Raw genomic sequence first — 14311 nt, forward strand, 5'->3', positions numbered from 1 at the left:
TTTGAGTAAAGCGGACTACCCTTCATGATATGGGTGGGCCTCATCCAATCAGTTGATGACATTCAGAGAAAAGACTGGAGTCAACCTTTCACTGGGTCTCCAGCCTGCTGTCCTGCCCTCTGTGTTTTGGACTTGCCTGTCCCCACATGAGCCAGTTCCTTAAAATAAAGTTCCAACTTCTAAATATACATATCCTATTAGTTTTGTTTTTCTGGAGAACCCTGACTGATATAACTAATGAAGTTGCCCTGTTTAACTGTTCATTAGCCGCCTGTATTTCTTTTCTTCCTTCTTTCCTTCTTTTCATTCTCTCACCCTCTCTCTCTTTTCTTTCTTCCTTCCTTTCTTTTCATTCTCTCACCCTCTTCTTTCTTTCTTTCTTTCTTTCTTTCTTTCTTTCTTTCTTTCTTTCTTTCTCTCCCTTTCTTTCCTTTCCTTCCTTCCTTTTGTTTTCTTTTTTCTTCCTTCTTTCCTTCCTTCTTTCTTTCTTTCTTTCTCCCTCTCTCCCTCTCTCTTTCTCTCTTTCTAAGAATTATCTCCTTGCCCTGTGCCTGGATCTTTCTTAGCCTCTCTGCTCATGCCTGATATGAGGTATGACCTAGGCCCCAAAATGATGGGTTCTGCAGTATACACCCTGATTTTCTGACTAAGGACTTATATTTCAAGTGATTTAATGTAAATAAATAGATTGGATAAATAAAGCCAAGTAATTGAGAATGCTGCTTAGTTAAGGGAACTTACTTAAAAACCAGTTCCTCCTTCATCTATCAGTTAACAGCTGAATTTCCTGTTGTTTCTCTTTTCTCCTTCATAGAGGCTGATGTCATCACAGCCACATAGCAGAACCATTTCCTACAGCAATGGAAGTTCTGTGATGGCACTGGGATTACAAAAGCTGATAAAGAAATTTGCTATCAGTAGTTACTATCAGAAATTACAAAGAAAATTAATTTTAAACTTTCTGGGAAAGGAGATGTTCAGTGAAACTAGAAATTTTTCTTAATTTATGATACAAAGAAAGTCTGTCTCCTATCTACCACAGAGAGAATGCCCTACAACTTCAAGCTACCAAATAAATAGGACTGGTGTAAGAGACAGATGGTCCTCCTTTAGCAGGTTAAGTATCTGTGCCAAAATAACTATCTTCATATTGGATAGGCTGGTGCCTAGACTATTTTTCAAAACCAGACCTGCCCTGAGAAAGCTGTAAAATTTCCTACTTCCTATGTCTTAGGTCAAATCTCCTAAGTGGGGTTCCCCCCTATGGCCCTGTTAGAATGGAAGCAGGATGTATGAGTCTCCTATGCCTGCTATAACAAACTGCCCAAGCTGTGGGGGGTGGGGCACTTCAAACAACAGAAACGTATTGTCTCACGGTTCTGGAGGCCAGAAGTCCCGAATCAAGGTGTCAGGAGGGTTGGCTTGGAATTCACATCTGAACTGTGCTAATTGGCAGGGGCAGCTGCTGCAAGAAAGAGCAATACTCATCAAAGGAGGGGAACAGAGGCAGCCGAGCAGGCTCCAACACTGTGGGGAGGAAGGCGCTGAGTTCAGTTTGAACGTGCTGAGTTGTGACGCAGCTGGTGAGACGCCCAAGTGCGATGTCCCCTGTCCATTAAATTTGGCAGCAGGTGTGTCATTTTTAACTTTAGTAGGAACACTTTCTGTGGAGTGTGAGGCACAGGGACTACCAAAGTTTATTGAGGAGTGAATAGGAACCGAGAAAAGTTGAAGCAGGGCTGGTCAGAAGCCGGAGAGTCAGGGTCTGTCTGGGAACATTCTCAGCTCTGAGCATAGTGTCGCTCAGGCAGCCTTTTAGGACCGGAGGCAATGCCCTAAAGCAGTACTTCTCAAAGGCTGGTACCCAGACCAGCAGCATCCAGCATCCAGGAACTTACTAGAAAAGCGAAATCTGAGGACCCACCCAAAACCTAATGAATCAAAAACTCTAGGGTGGAGCCCTCCAGTCTGTGTTTAAGAAGCCCTCCAGGTGCTCCTGCTGCAGGCTAAGGTCTGAGAACTAGAGCCTGGGGGAACAAGCTTTGGCAGAGCCACTCACGGGTGCCGTCTGTCTCAGGAGGCATGTGTGCATGGAGTTAACATGCTTACTCCAGCACTGCTTACTTGGAAGCAGGGAGTCTGGTTTGGGGTGGGGGTGAGTTGGGGTGTTAGGCCCAAGGGCAAGAATTTTTGTAAAGCAAGCCCATGAGAAAAAGGACTGGTTCCCTTCCAGGGCAGGATTGAACTACACGTGTTCTGCTCTTTCAAGTAGATCAGCAATCTGACATCTTTCCACTCCTCTGAGAACACCAGAGGAAGCAGCTCTCTACAAGAATGGGGCTGGTGTTCGGCTGAAGCTGTCACAGAGTGGCATTTCTCACAATATTTGCAGAGCCCCTGGGAGATGTTAACCAGATACTCAGTTTGCTCTTTGACTTCAGTCTTTATGGTTGAAAACCTTTCTAAAGTAGATCTGTCTTTTTGCCACTTTAGAGACTAGAACGATATCTAAAGTAGCCAAGTTGTGAAAGATTTATTATCTTTACAATGCAGAGTGGGTTTAAGATGAGCTCTCCGAGATTATCACCCTTACTCTCTTGCATTCTGATTTGTTTCCTTGAAAAGGAGAGATTGGGTTGTAGGGAGTTGATGCTGACTGCTGGGATTTGCGTGTGACCCCCACACCACGTTATCGATGGCACACTCTGTTACACGTGTCTGCATCTGATTTCCCCTTAACAGCTGTACGTGAAAGTCATCTATCCGGTGGGCAGATAACAGGAAGTATGGCACAGTGTAAACACAATGAGGGCAGGGCTGGTTAGTTCACAGTTTTTCCTCTAACACTAGAACTATAACAGCACCCAGTAAATGTTGTTGAATGAGTGAAAGAACATGGTTATTATAATTGGATTTGGGATCATCCTGGAGTCTATAGGTCTAAGGGTCGCCATTCTGAGCATTAATCCTCACTATCTGGGAGCATAAATTTAGAATGAAATCTTACTAATCCTGGTAACTTCTGGAAAAAGCTTTCAGAAACTTTTTGCAGTGGGGTGCCTGGGTGGCACAGCGGTTAAGCGTCTGCCTTCGGCTCAGGGCGTGATCCCGGCGTTATGGGATCGAGCCCCACGTCAGGCTCCTCTGCTGTGAGCCTGCTTCTTCCTCTCCCACTCCCCCTACTTGTGTTCCCTCTCTCGCTGGCTGTCTCTATCTCTGTCAAATAAATAAATAAAATCTTTAAAAAAAAAAAAGAAAGAAACTTTTTGCAGAAATCCTTGAAATGACCTTTTGAGTTTCTTTTTTCATGAAAGAAGAGGGCAATATCAAAATGGAGGGTATTGGTGATAGGATTAGATTACTCCAATTCTTCTCTCCCCCCCACCCCTTTGGAATGCATCCAGTCTTTGCCATGTTACTCTATAGTGCCCCCCACTGGAGGGATCAGAGTATATTTCCCCATCCACTGATGTTGGACTTGGCATCTGACTTGTTTTGGCCAATGGAATGTATTAGTGGACATGGGATGAGCAGAGACTTTAAACGTGTTCCTGTAGTTTGGCTTGGCCTCGTGTCCTGTCCTCCTCCATGAGAACTGTCCTGGGCACCTTCTGGTCCAAGGAAAATGAGAGAAATGTGGAGTGGACCTGATCCCAATCTGCAGCCCAACACAGAGCTGTCCCAGCAGCCCCACAGACCTGGGAGAAAGAAAAAGAAATGCTTCTGATATGCCACAGAGATTTTGTAGTCATTTGTCACATAGCATTCACCCAGCAGAAGCCCGACTAATAACATGTCCTTCGGGTGGATCCTAGCAAACAGATATTTTACTGCATTTTTAAAAACTTCTGGGATGCTGAGAAAGACTAAGAAGGGGCTCAAGAAGAGTCAAAACGCTGAATATTGGTGTTCAATCCTGATGCTCAAATCAAGCTAGCAAGGACTAAACAAAGTAACTGAGCAGTGCTAAGCTGGATAGCATCAAAGAGATCTTATTCTAGTTGTCTCTGTGTTTTAGAGGTTGTAAGTACCAAATCATAGGTCCCTAAAGAAGCAGCAGGAGGAAGAGGCCTCATTGTTAGGAATGCTTGTTCCATGTTTTGGCAAAGGTGAGCACAGCAGCTAATGGCTTATCAACCGAAGCAGCAGGGAGGACTGTCACAGTACCTCACAGCCCATACAGAAAGGGACCTGACCAGTTGGGGAGAGGCCCCACCCCTAGCCATCTTCAGAGCAGATGAGCGGTGTTTGGCAATTTGGGGGGGGGTGAGGAGGGCCCCTCTTTTCCAAGAATTCCAGTAAAGTCCCAAACCCATCCTTTGAGCCAGGGTTGTTCAGTTGGACAAACCCAGAATATGTGATCTGAGAGTGAAAAGGGAGGTTTCCGGTGGCAGGTAGAATAACGCTCCAGAGTGGTATCTATCCTAACCCTGAGAAATGATGAATAGACTATGTGGCACAGGGAAATTAAGGTTGCCAGTCAGCTCCCTCAGCTAGGGAGATGATCCAGGTAAACCCGATACCAGCAACAGGGTTGTAAGTGGTAGAAGGCAGAAGAGGAGCAACCAGAGAGATGGTAGAGTGAGAAGGACTTGGCCTGACGCTGCTGGCTCTGAAGATGGAGGAACACAACCATGAGCCCAGGAACGTGGGCGTCTCTAGACACTGGAAAAGGCAGAAGAGCAGACGGTCCCCGAGGGCCTCCCAGAGAAATTCAGCCCCGCTGACACCTTGACTTTAGTTCAGCGAGACCTATTTTGGATGACTGAACTCCAGAACTGTAAGATCATAAATTTGTGTTGTTTTAAGGCACTAAGCTAGTGGTCATTTGTTAGGGCAACAACAGAAAACAAATACATTCCCTAATAGAAAACCAGAGCGCTCTTACCAAAACGAGGGGAAAATGCTGGGCAGGCAAACAAATAGACCAGAGCAGATGGGTACCATAGCCTGGGGCTCTAGTATGACTTGTTCTATGGCTCTTTGGATATCTTCCCAGGGGAGACAGCATAGAATGTACGTCACAAAGTGTTGGCGATAGGAGCATGCACTTGTTCCACAAAGCCAAAGGTCGTAGCACCCATGAGCAAAAGCAGAAACGCCTGAGAGTGTTACCTCCAAAGGCACTCCACACAGACTTGAAACCTGGTTCCTTCACTTACTGGCTGGGTAACCCTAGGTGAGTTCCTTCACCTCTCTGTGCCTCAGTAAAAAGAGGATGACACGTATCTATCTGATCGAGTTCTTATGAGGACTGAGGTTAATACATATAGCTAAGCATCATGGCCGGCATATGATTAAGACTCAAATGTTCTTGGTTGCTATTCTGACTAACGCTACTAAGCAGTGTGTGTATCGATTTGTAACCCTCGTGTGGCCTAGGGCCACAATATGTGGGGTCAAAGTTGGCTCTGTCACTTAGGACTTCTCTGCTTGGGCAAGTTATTTAGCATCGATCAGGCCCAGTTTTTTCATGTGTAAAATGATGGTATTAAAGTGACTCCCTCATGGCGTTGTGGCGAGGCATGAATCAGTTAATACGCGAAAGTCCTAAAACAATGCCCGACAGATCTAATAGATGTTATCTGGCATCGTCACCATTCGCAGTCTTCTAGGGTCACCACCATCGAGTCAGTGGCTCCTCAGGAGACCATGAAGACCTTTTAGGTTGGGAAGAACCGTGGTCTCCGTACTTGGGAGTCACCGGAGCAACACTGCCTGTCCTCCTCCAGGAGGCCAAATCATGGTGGTGCCTGGGGGAGATGCACATATGATATATAAAAAGCAAGGAAAGTGGAGAACTTAGTTGCCAGAAACACACTGTCAGGAGAGACTCGTAAATGGGACACAGAGAGCCCCCCTGCTTCTCTTTTTTCTCTGCTCTGCGACTGCGCAGTGTTGGGACTTGCCTGTTGCCTTGGATTCCGTGCTTTTACACTTTGTAACATGGTCAGAACATTAGGTTAAGGAACCTTGCCATTTTCCTATTCAAAGCTGTCCACTCAATAATACCAAGAATTCCCACTTTGGTAGATAACGACAAGAAGTAAGACAGCCCGTTAGTAAACAAGCAAATCATTTCATGGCAACAGCTGATTTAATCAAAACATTCTGGTTCTCCCTCATCTGAACCCACACAAGGAATGAACCAATCCAATTGGAAAAAATATTTGTTTTATCTTTGCCACATTTATTTACTCTTAGGGACTATTTAACTTGATGGGCAGAGAAGCTGGAAAGAAGGGAACTACTCGAGGCACTGGGCAGCCCTGTGTCTCTCTGGCACCCGGCGGAACCGGCTGGAGGTACCTTCCCCAGGGGCCTGTCCTCCAGCCGCATCTGGAAGTCCTTTGCCCTCATCTTCATGGGGGAGAATCGCGCCGTTCGTGCGCTAAGTTTTGGGGGTGGGGGTGCAGAATGGGAATTAGAGAAAATAAGTCAGTAATTTAACAGTTCTACCCATCCATGTAAGTGATTTTTAAATAGGAAATAGTCTTTCCAACACGTTTTCTGACAATTGCGTATGTGTGATGCATTGAGAAGGTGTTACAGGAAGGCAAAGAAATATTAGATCCGGATGAAATCCCAAGGCACACGCAGTCAAAGTTCACTTGAAAGACGCAAATACCTGTGAGGAGTAGAAAGCTACAGGTGTGTTCCAGGTTGGAGCTGGGACCTCACAAGGACGCTAGCTGCCTGTGCTTCAATAAAACATATGTATCCAGCAAAGCGCTCCTAAAACCCTTAGACATGATTATCTTTTGTCTGCTAATGAGGTGAGTCCTGTGGGGACCCAGCTAGCTTCAGGATGGGAGCCGGTCAACAGAAAAGGCAGCCAGATGATTAGAGGCTTACAACTTTCAGCCCTGCTCCCCCACCTCCAGGGAGGGCAGAGGGGCGGGAGATGGAGGTCGGTCACCACTGGCCAGTGATTGAATCCATCATGCCTGCAGAATAAAACCTCCACAGAACCCCTAAACCATGGGGTTGGAGGAGATTCTGGGGTGGCGAACACATCTACGTGCTGGAAGAGTGGCATACCCTTACCGCGACAGGCTCCTGCTCTTGGGAGCCTCTCACATCTCACCCTCTGTACCTCTTCATCTAGCTGTGCATTTGTGTCCACTATAATAACTAGAAGAGTAAGTGGACCACTTCCTGAAGTTCTGTGAGTTGTCCTAGTAAAGGATGGAACCCAGGTGGGGGGCATCAGGGGAACCCCTGAATTTGTAGTCAGTTAGGCAGAAGTGCTGGTCACTTGGGAGCCCCACTTGCCAGTGGCATCTGAAGTGTGAGCAGTCTTCTGGGACTGAGCCCTTTAACTTGTAGGATCTCATGCTAACTCCAGATGTAGATAGTATTCGGATGGAATTGAACTGTGGACACCCAGTCGGTGTTGGAGATTTGGTTGGTGTTAGGAAAAACATGTATTTGGTGTCAGGAGTGGAGTCAGGAAACACCACACAGTCTCACAAAGTTGTCCCAGCTTGAGGTAAGGGGGATGAGCTTTTATGCCCTGTATCAGCTAGCCGCTGGCTATGGGCTGCCCTGGGGGTAGAATAACCTTTCCCAAATATTTCTGGGCAATGTGGCTCCCATGAGTCAAGGGCAACTGTGCAGGGAAGGGTGGTAAGCCTGTAGCAGCCAATCCTTGCAGAGGTCATGGGCTGACTAGACCTGCCGGAGAAAGGGGATCTGGACAGGACACAACAGCACTGATTACAAAGTTGCATTCCAAGAATGATAGGAAACTGTTGGTGGATGTTCCCATGAGATGCAAATCGATCCACTGACATCAGTAGGAGGCTGTCGTTCAGATGGTAGTTCTCGTCCCCGCTGCCCCCAGCAAAAGTAGAAGGGATTCCTTGAAATGATCATCCAGGAAGCTCCTGCCTGAAGATTCCAGTAAGACATAGATGATTGTATTAGCATATATATGTGCTGATATGATTATGGAGCCTGAGAAGTCTCACCCTCTGCTGTCTATAAGCTGGAGAACCAGGAAAGCCAGTGGTATAATTCAGTCCAAGTCCAAAGGCCCAAGGAAGGGGGTTGGGTTATGTGATGGTTCTAAGTTACCAGGGTAAGTTGAGAATGAGGAGTGTGATGCCCGAGGGCAGGAGAAGATGGGTGTCCCAGCTGAAGCAGAGAACAAATTCTCCCTTCCTCTGCTTTTTCGTTCTGTTCAGGCCCTCAACAGATTAGACAATGCCCACCCACATGGAGGATGGGGGAGGGTGATCTTCTTCCCTTGGTGTACCCCTACTAATTTCTTTGGGAAACACCCTCACAGACACACCAAGAAAGAATGTTTCACCCGGTATCTGGGTGTCTCTCTGCCCAGTCACATCGACACATAAGATCAATGATCACAATGGTGCAACGGAAAAGTGGTTGGGGCAGAATCGACGTGATGGGTATTTAAACGTAACACCTAGGAGTATCTGAGGAAAAACATCTGGAGGGCTCCAAGAATGAAAAAGAAAGCCAAATTGAAGTTTAAAATGAAGTCCTGGTTTAGGGAGTGAGACTACCATCCTTTCTAGAAAACTAAGACAAAAACAAAAACATAACCATTTACTGAGCATTTACTATTTGTCAGGTCTGTGACTTTCTGACCCAAGCTTTACAATTTATGAAAAAATACATTGTATTATTTTATTTATAAATTGTATTATCACCTTCACATGTACCATCGTATTTACCTCCCACAACATTCTTACGAGGGAGAATTATCCCTACTTTAGAAACAAGGACACGGAGATTCAGAGAGTTAAGTAACTTGCTTATGGTCACTGAGCAAATGAGTGGGGTTTGGACTCCGGGAATTATTTATTCAGAGATGGACAAATAAGAGATCCAATTCTCACGGCCACCCTGTCCTGTTCCGTCAGGAGGGAGTGGAAACGTGCCACTTTCTTTCATCAAGACCAGATCATGACTTTCAGAAGCACAAGACAACAGCATGGGGGCGTCCGCAAAAGACACTCCCGTCCAGAGTGAACAGCCCCATCCAGGCACCCCTGTTAGTCACAGTGGTGTGTCTTCACTTCAGCGGCTATCCAGGAAAGTCACATAACATGCACTCAAGAGAGAGCCCCTAGAAGAAGGGGTGAGATGGGGTGTGGAATCATTTTAGGGGAAAGTGGGAGTGTTACCAGGTCACCAGTCAGCACAGGGTGAGATAAATCAGTAAGGGGGATTCTAGGGTTGGGTCTAGAGTATGGCTCCTGGAAATAAAATGAATAATACATGGAAATCTTTTCTTTCTTTCTTTCTTTCTTTCTTTCTTTCTTTCTTTCTTTCTTTCTTTCTTTCTCTTTCTTTCTTTCTTTCTTCCTTCCTTCCTTCCTTCCTTCCTTCCTTCCTTCCTTTCTTTCTTTCTTTCAAGATTTTATTTATTCATTTGACAGAGAGAGACAGCGAGAAAGGGAACACAAGCAAGGGGAGTGTGAGAAGGAGAAGCAGGCTTCCCGCCCAGCAGGAAACCCGATGCAGGGCTCCATGTGGGGCTTGATGTGGGGCTCGATCCCAGGACCCTGGGATCATGACCTGAGCCAAAGGCAGACGCTTAACAGCTGAGCCACCCAGGCGCCCCTACACAGAAATCTTTCTGGAGCTGTCTGAGCGGTGGGAGTCCCTCTTTCAGGCCTTCAAGGAGCTTTGCCGGGGGGTGTTTTTACTGCCATGCTCCTGCACGTAAGCCTGGTGTGGGTACATGATGTTTGCGAGTTTGCCCGGCCTGCCCAGGTGCCAGCTCGAGTACAAACTTCTCACCTCAAATCAGTTCTGCAGACATGTATGGAACATCTTTTCTCTGCTGGGCACCATGCTAGAACTAGGGAGCACACAGTAAATAGCTGTTGTCCGTTATGAACTCTGTTCTTAGCGTTGACCTCTCAAGCAAGTCACCTGGCTCTCTGTATTTTTGTTTCCTCATCTGTGACATGTGATGATAATAGGACTTACCTTGAATAATAGGCTCTACCTATAACTGTGAAGTCGAAATTGAGTCAATCTCTCAGGGGCACCTGGCTGGCTTAGTCACTGGAGCGTGCAACTCTTGATCTCAGGGTTGTGGGTTTGAGCCCCACGGGTGTAGAGATGAGTTAAAAATAAAATCTTTAAAAATTTTTTTAAAAATTAGTTAATACATCAAAACACTTAGGTACTTAATATATAACAGGCATTCTTCTAATAATGCATTCTAAGAAACATTAGCCCATATTATTATTACTACTATTACTGATGTTACTACTACAGCTACCATAGTGAATAAGACAGATAAGATATGGTCTTTGGTTTATGGAATTTAAGGCTAGTGGGGAAAACAAGTAATTACAATGAAGTGGTGGGTGTTCATGTATCCAGAAGTAGAGATGCTGTGGGAACATTCAGGAGGGACCCCCAGGCTTGAGTGGTTATCGAAGGTTTCCCAAGGGAAACAATGGCTTAACTGAGACCTGAAGAATGAAGAGGCCAGTGAAATTACAAATAAGAAAAGACCCTACCTAGCAATGGGAGAATGTAAGAGTGATATTTTTTATATTTGTTTATTTTTATTTTTAAAAATTCAGATATAATTGACATACAACATTGTATAACATGTATACCACATGTTTATTTGATACATTTATATATTGCAACATGATTATCGCTCCTGTCACATAATATTATTTCTTTTTTGTGGTTATAGCATTTAAGATCTAGTAAGAGTGCTATTTTTAAATCAGTTTTTGTACTAAAGGTAAATCAGTATCTTTTCTTATCTGTAATTTCTCTGGCCCTGAGCTAGTCTCTTTCTTGAATCACTTGAATTAAGCTGGGGGTGAAGGAGGGGTGTCTAGACCTTTAAGTTGTTCCTCTCCAAGTTAGTTATTTTTCAGTTTTATCTTTTTTTTTTTTTAAGATTTTATTTATTTATTTGACAGAGATAGAGACAGCCAGCGAGAGAGGGAACACAAGCAGAGGGAGTGGGAGAGGAAGAAGCAGGCTCATAGCAGAGGAGCCTGATGTGGGGCTCGATCCCATAACGCCGGGATCACGCCCTGAGCCGAAGGCAGACGCTTAACCGCTGTGCCACCCAGGCGCCCCCAGTTTTATCTTTTTAAGAGTCAGGTTTATTGGGGAATAATTTACATAAAATAAAATTTATCCCTTTAAAGTATTATCCAATGAGTTGTGTCAATTGTATATAGTCATGTAATTGCTGGTTCATTCAAGATGTAAAATCTTTCTACCGACTGCAAAGGTCCCCTCATGCTCCCTTTCGGTGTCTCTTCACCCACTCCCATTTCCTGGCAACATCTAATCTGTTTTCCAGAAAATCATGTAAATGAATCCTATAATACATAGCCTTTTGGGCCTGGCTTCTCATACTTAACATATTGCTCTTGAGACTAATTCATGTTGTTGCACGTGTCACTAGTTTGCTCTTTTTAAAATTTCTTCTTTATTGCTGAGGATTATTCCATGTCTGGATGTAGTACAATTTTTTAACCTATTTACCTGTTGCTGAACATTTGGGTTGTTTCCAGTCTTTAGCTACTATGACTAAGATTGTTGTAAACATTCATGTACAGGCCTCTGTGTAGACATACAAAATCATTTCTCTTGCATAAACACCTGAGGGCGGTGTTGCTGTTAAACATATTAAGTGTGTGTTTGATTTTATAAGAAACCACTAAGCTATTATATTGTTTGTTTGTTGTTTTACCACTAAGCTATTTTAAAGTGGTTTTACCATTTTCCATTCTCACCCGGAATCTGAGAGTTTCAGTTGCTTCATATGTCTGCCAACAGCTGGTAATGTCAGTCTTTCAAATTTTAGAAGTTCTAGTGGGTGTGCAATGGTATTTTATCATGTTTTAATTTAGATTTCCCTAAATTCAAATTAACATCTTTTAATGAACTAATTTGTCATTTATACATATTCTGTGATGAAAGTGTCTGTTTAAATATTTTGACCACTTTTTACTTGGATTTTTATATTTTTCTTATTGAGTTGTAAAGGTTCTTTATGAATATTCTTATATCTACAATACCTATTATCACATATAGAATTTTCTAATGATTTTCCAAGTCTGTGGTTTTTAAATTTTTTCTTTTTCTCTTTTTAAAGGTTGTGTTTATTTATTTATTTGAAAGAGACAGATAGAGAGAGAGCCAGTGCTCATGGGCACAAGCAGGGGGAGTCAGGAGGAGAAGCAGACTCCCAACTGAGCAGGGAGCCAGATGCCGTTCTCGATCCTAAGACCCTGGGATCATGACCTGAGCCGAAGGCAGATGCTTAACCAACTGAGCCACCCAGGTGTCCCTAAATATATTCTTAACATCATCTTTTTAAAACAGCTTAATTGAGCTATATTCACGTTATCTTTTGAAAAGCAGGAATTTTTCATTTTGATGAAGTCCCAATGTACCAATTTTTTCTTACCATTTGTGATGTTTATGTCCTAAGAAGCCTTTGCCAGACCCAAGGTAACAAGATTTTCTCCTATGTTTTCTCAGACGTTTTATAGTTTTGTCCCTTACATTTAAGTCTATGATCCATTTAAAATTAATGTTTGTGTATGGTATGAAGTAAGGGTCAAGGTTCATTTTTTTGGTGTATGGATATCCAATTCTTCCAGCACCATTTGTTGAAAAACTATCCTTTCTTCATTGAATTACTGGGGCAGTTTTGTTCAAAATTAGTTGACTATAGTTTGGTGGATCTATTTCTGGACTCTCTAATCTGTTCCCCTAATCTGTATGTCCATCTTTAGATCAGTACTACCCTGTCTTGATTACTATAGCTTTAGAATAAATCTCCAAGGGGCTCCTGGGTAGCTCAGTTGGTTAAGCGTCTGCCTTCAGCTCAGGTCATGATCCCAGGGTCTTGGGATTGAGCCCCACATAGGGATCCCTGCTCAGCAGAGAGCCTGCTTCTGACTATCCCTCTGCTGCTCCCCCTGCTTGTGCGCTCTCTCTGTCTGTCTCAAATAAATAAATGAATTCTTTAAAAAAAAATAAATCTTCAAATCAAATAGCGTGAATCTTCTACCTTTGTTAGCCTTTTTCAAAGATGATTCCTAGGTCCTTTGCATTTCCAAATACATTATAGAATCAGTTTGTTGATTTCTACAACACAACAAAAAGGCTGTTGAGGTTTTGTTTAGGATTGTGTTGTATCTATAGATCAATTTAGGGAGAATGACATCTTCACAATATTGACCCTTCCCATCCATGAGCATGATCTCTCTTTTCATTTGTTTAATTTTCCTTAATTTTTCAGCATTAATTTTTTTCATGTACAGCTCTTGCACATCTTTGATTACATTTATCTTTAGCTTTTCCATGTTTTTAAACCTATTGTAGATGATATTCTTAACATTTTCAATTTCCAATAGTTTGTTGCTAGTAAATAGAAAAACAACTTATTTTTTGTACTGACCTTCTATCCTGAAACCTAGCTAGACTCACATATTTAGTGTAGTAACTATTTGTATTTTTGATTCCTTAGAATTTTCTGTGTAGATGATTATGCTGTTTTTAATTGAAGACATTTTTACTTCTCCTTTACAATCTATAAGCTTTTATTTATTTTCTTGTCTTAATGCACAGGCTGGGATCTCCATCACAATAGTGAAAAGAAGTTGTAAAAATGGACATTCTTGCTTTGTTCCCAATCTTAGGGGGAAAGCATTCAATCTTTCACCATTAAGAATGGTGTTAGCTGGGGTTTTTTTGTAGATAAGGTTTGTCAGATTGAGGAAGTTTCCTTCTATTCCTAGTTTGCTGAAACTTTTTTATGATGGATGTATGTTGAATTTTATAAATGCTTATTTTTTACATATATTAAAATAATTATATGATTTTACTATTTTAGTCTGTTGAGATTATGAATTACTGACTGATTTTGAATATTGAACCAACCTTGCCCTCCTGGAATATATCCAAATGGGTCATTCATATATTATCTTCTTTCTATATTCTGGATTCAGTTTGCTAATATTTTGTGATTGTGCTTTTGAGAGATATTGGTCTATAGTTTTCTTTTCTGTCTTATCTGTCTTTGGTATCTAGAAAGATGCTGGCCTCCTAGAAGGAATTGTGAAATGTTCCCACTTCTATTTCGGGGGAAAAGTTTATGAAGAATAGGTGTTTTCTCTTAGTGTTTGGTAAAATTTACCAGTGAAGCTTTCTGAATCTGGAATCTATTTCTTAAATAGAGATAGGGCTATACAGATCATCCATTTCTTTTGAGCAGGGTTTCGTGTTTTATTCTTTTGTAGTGGCTGTCTATGTGTGAGACATTGTCTTTTATAAC

This window comes from Ailuropoda melanoleuca, chromosome 15, assembly GCF_002007445.2.
Source record: "Ailuropoda melanoleuca isolate Jingjing chromosome 15, ASM200744v2, whole genome shotgun sequence".
Taxonomy (NCBI): domain Eukaryota; kingdom Metazoa; phylum Chordata; class Mammalia; order Carnivora; family Ursidae; genus Ailuropoda; species Ailuropoda melanoleuca.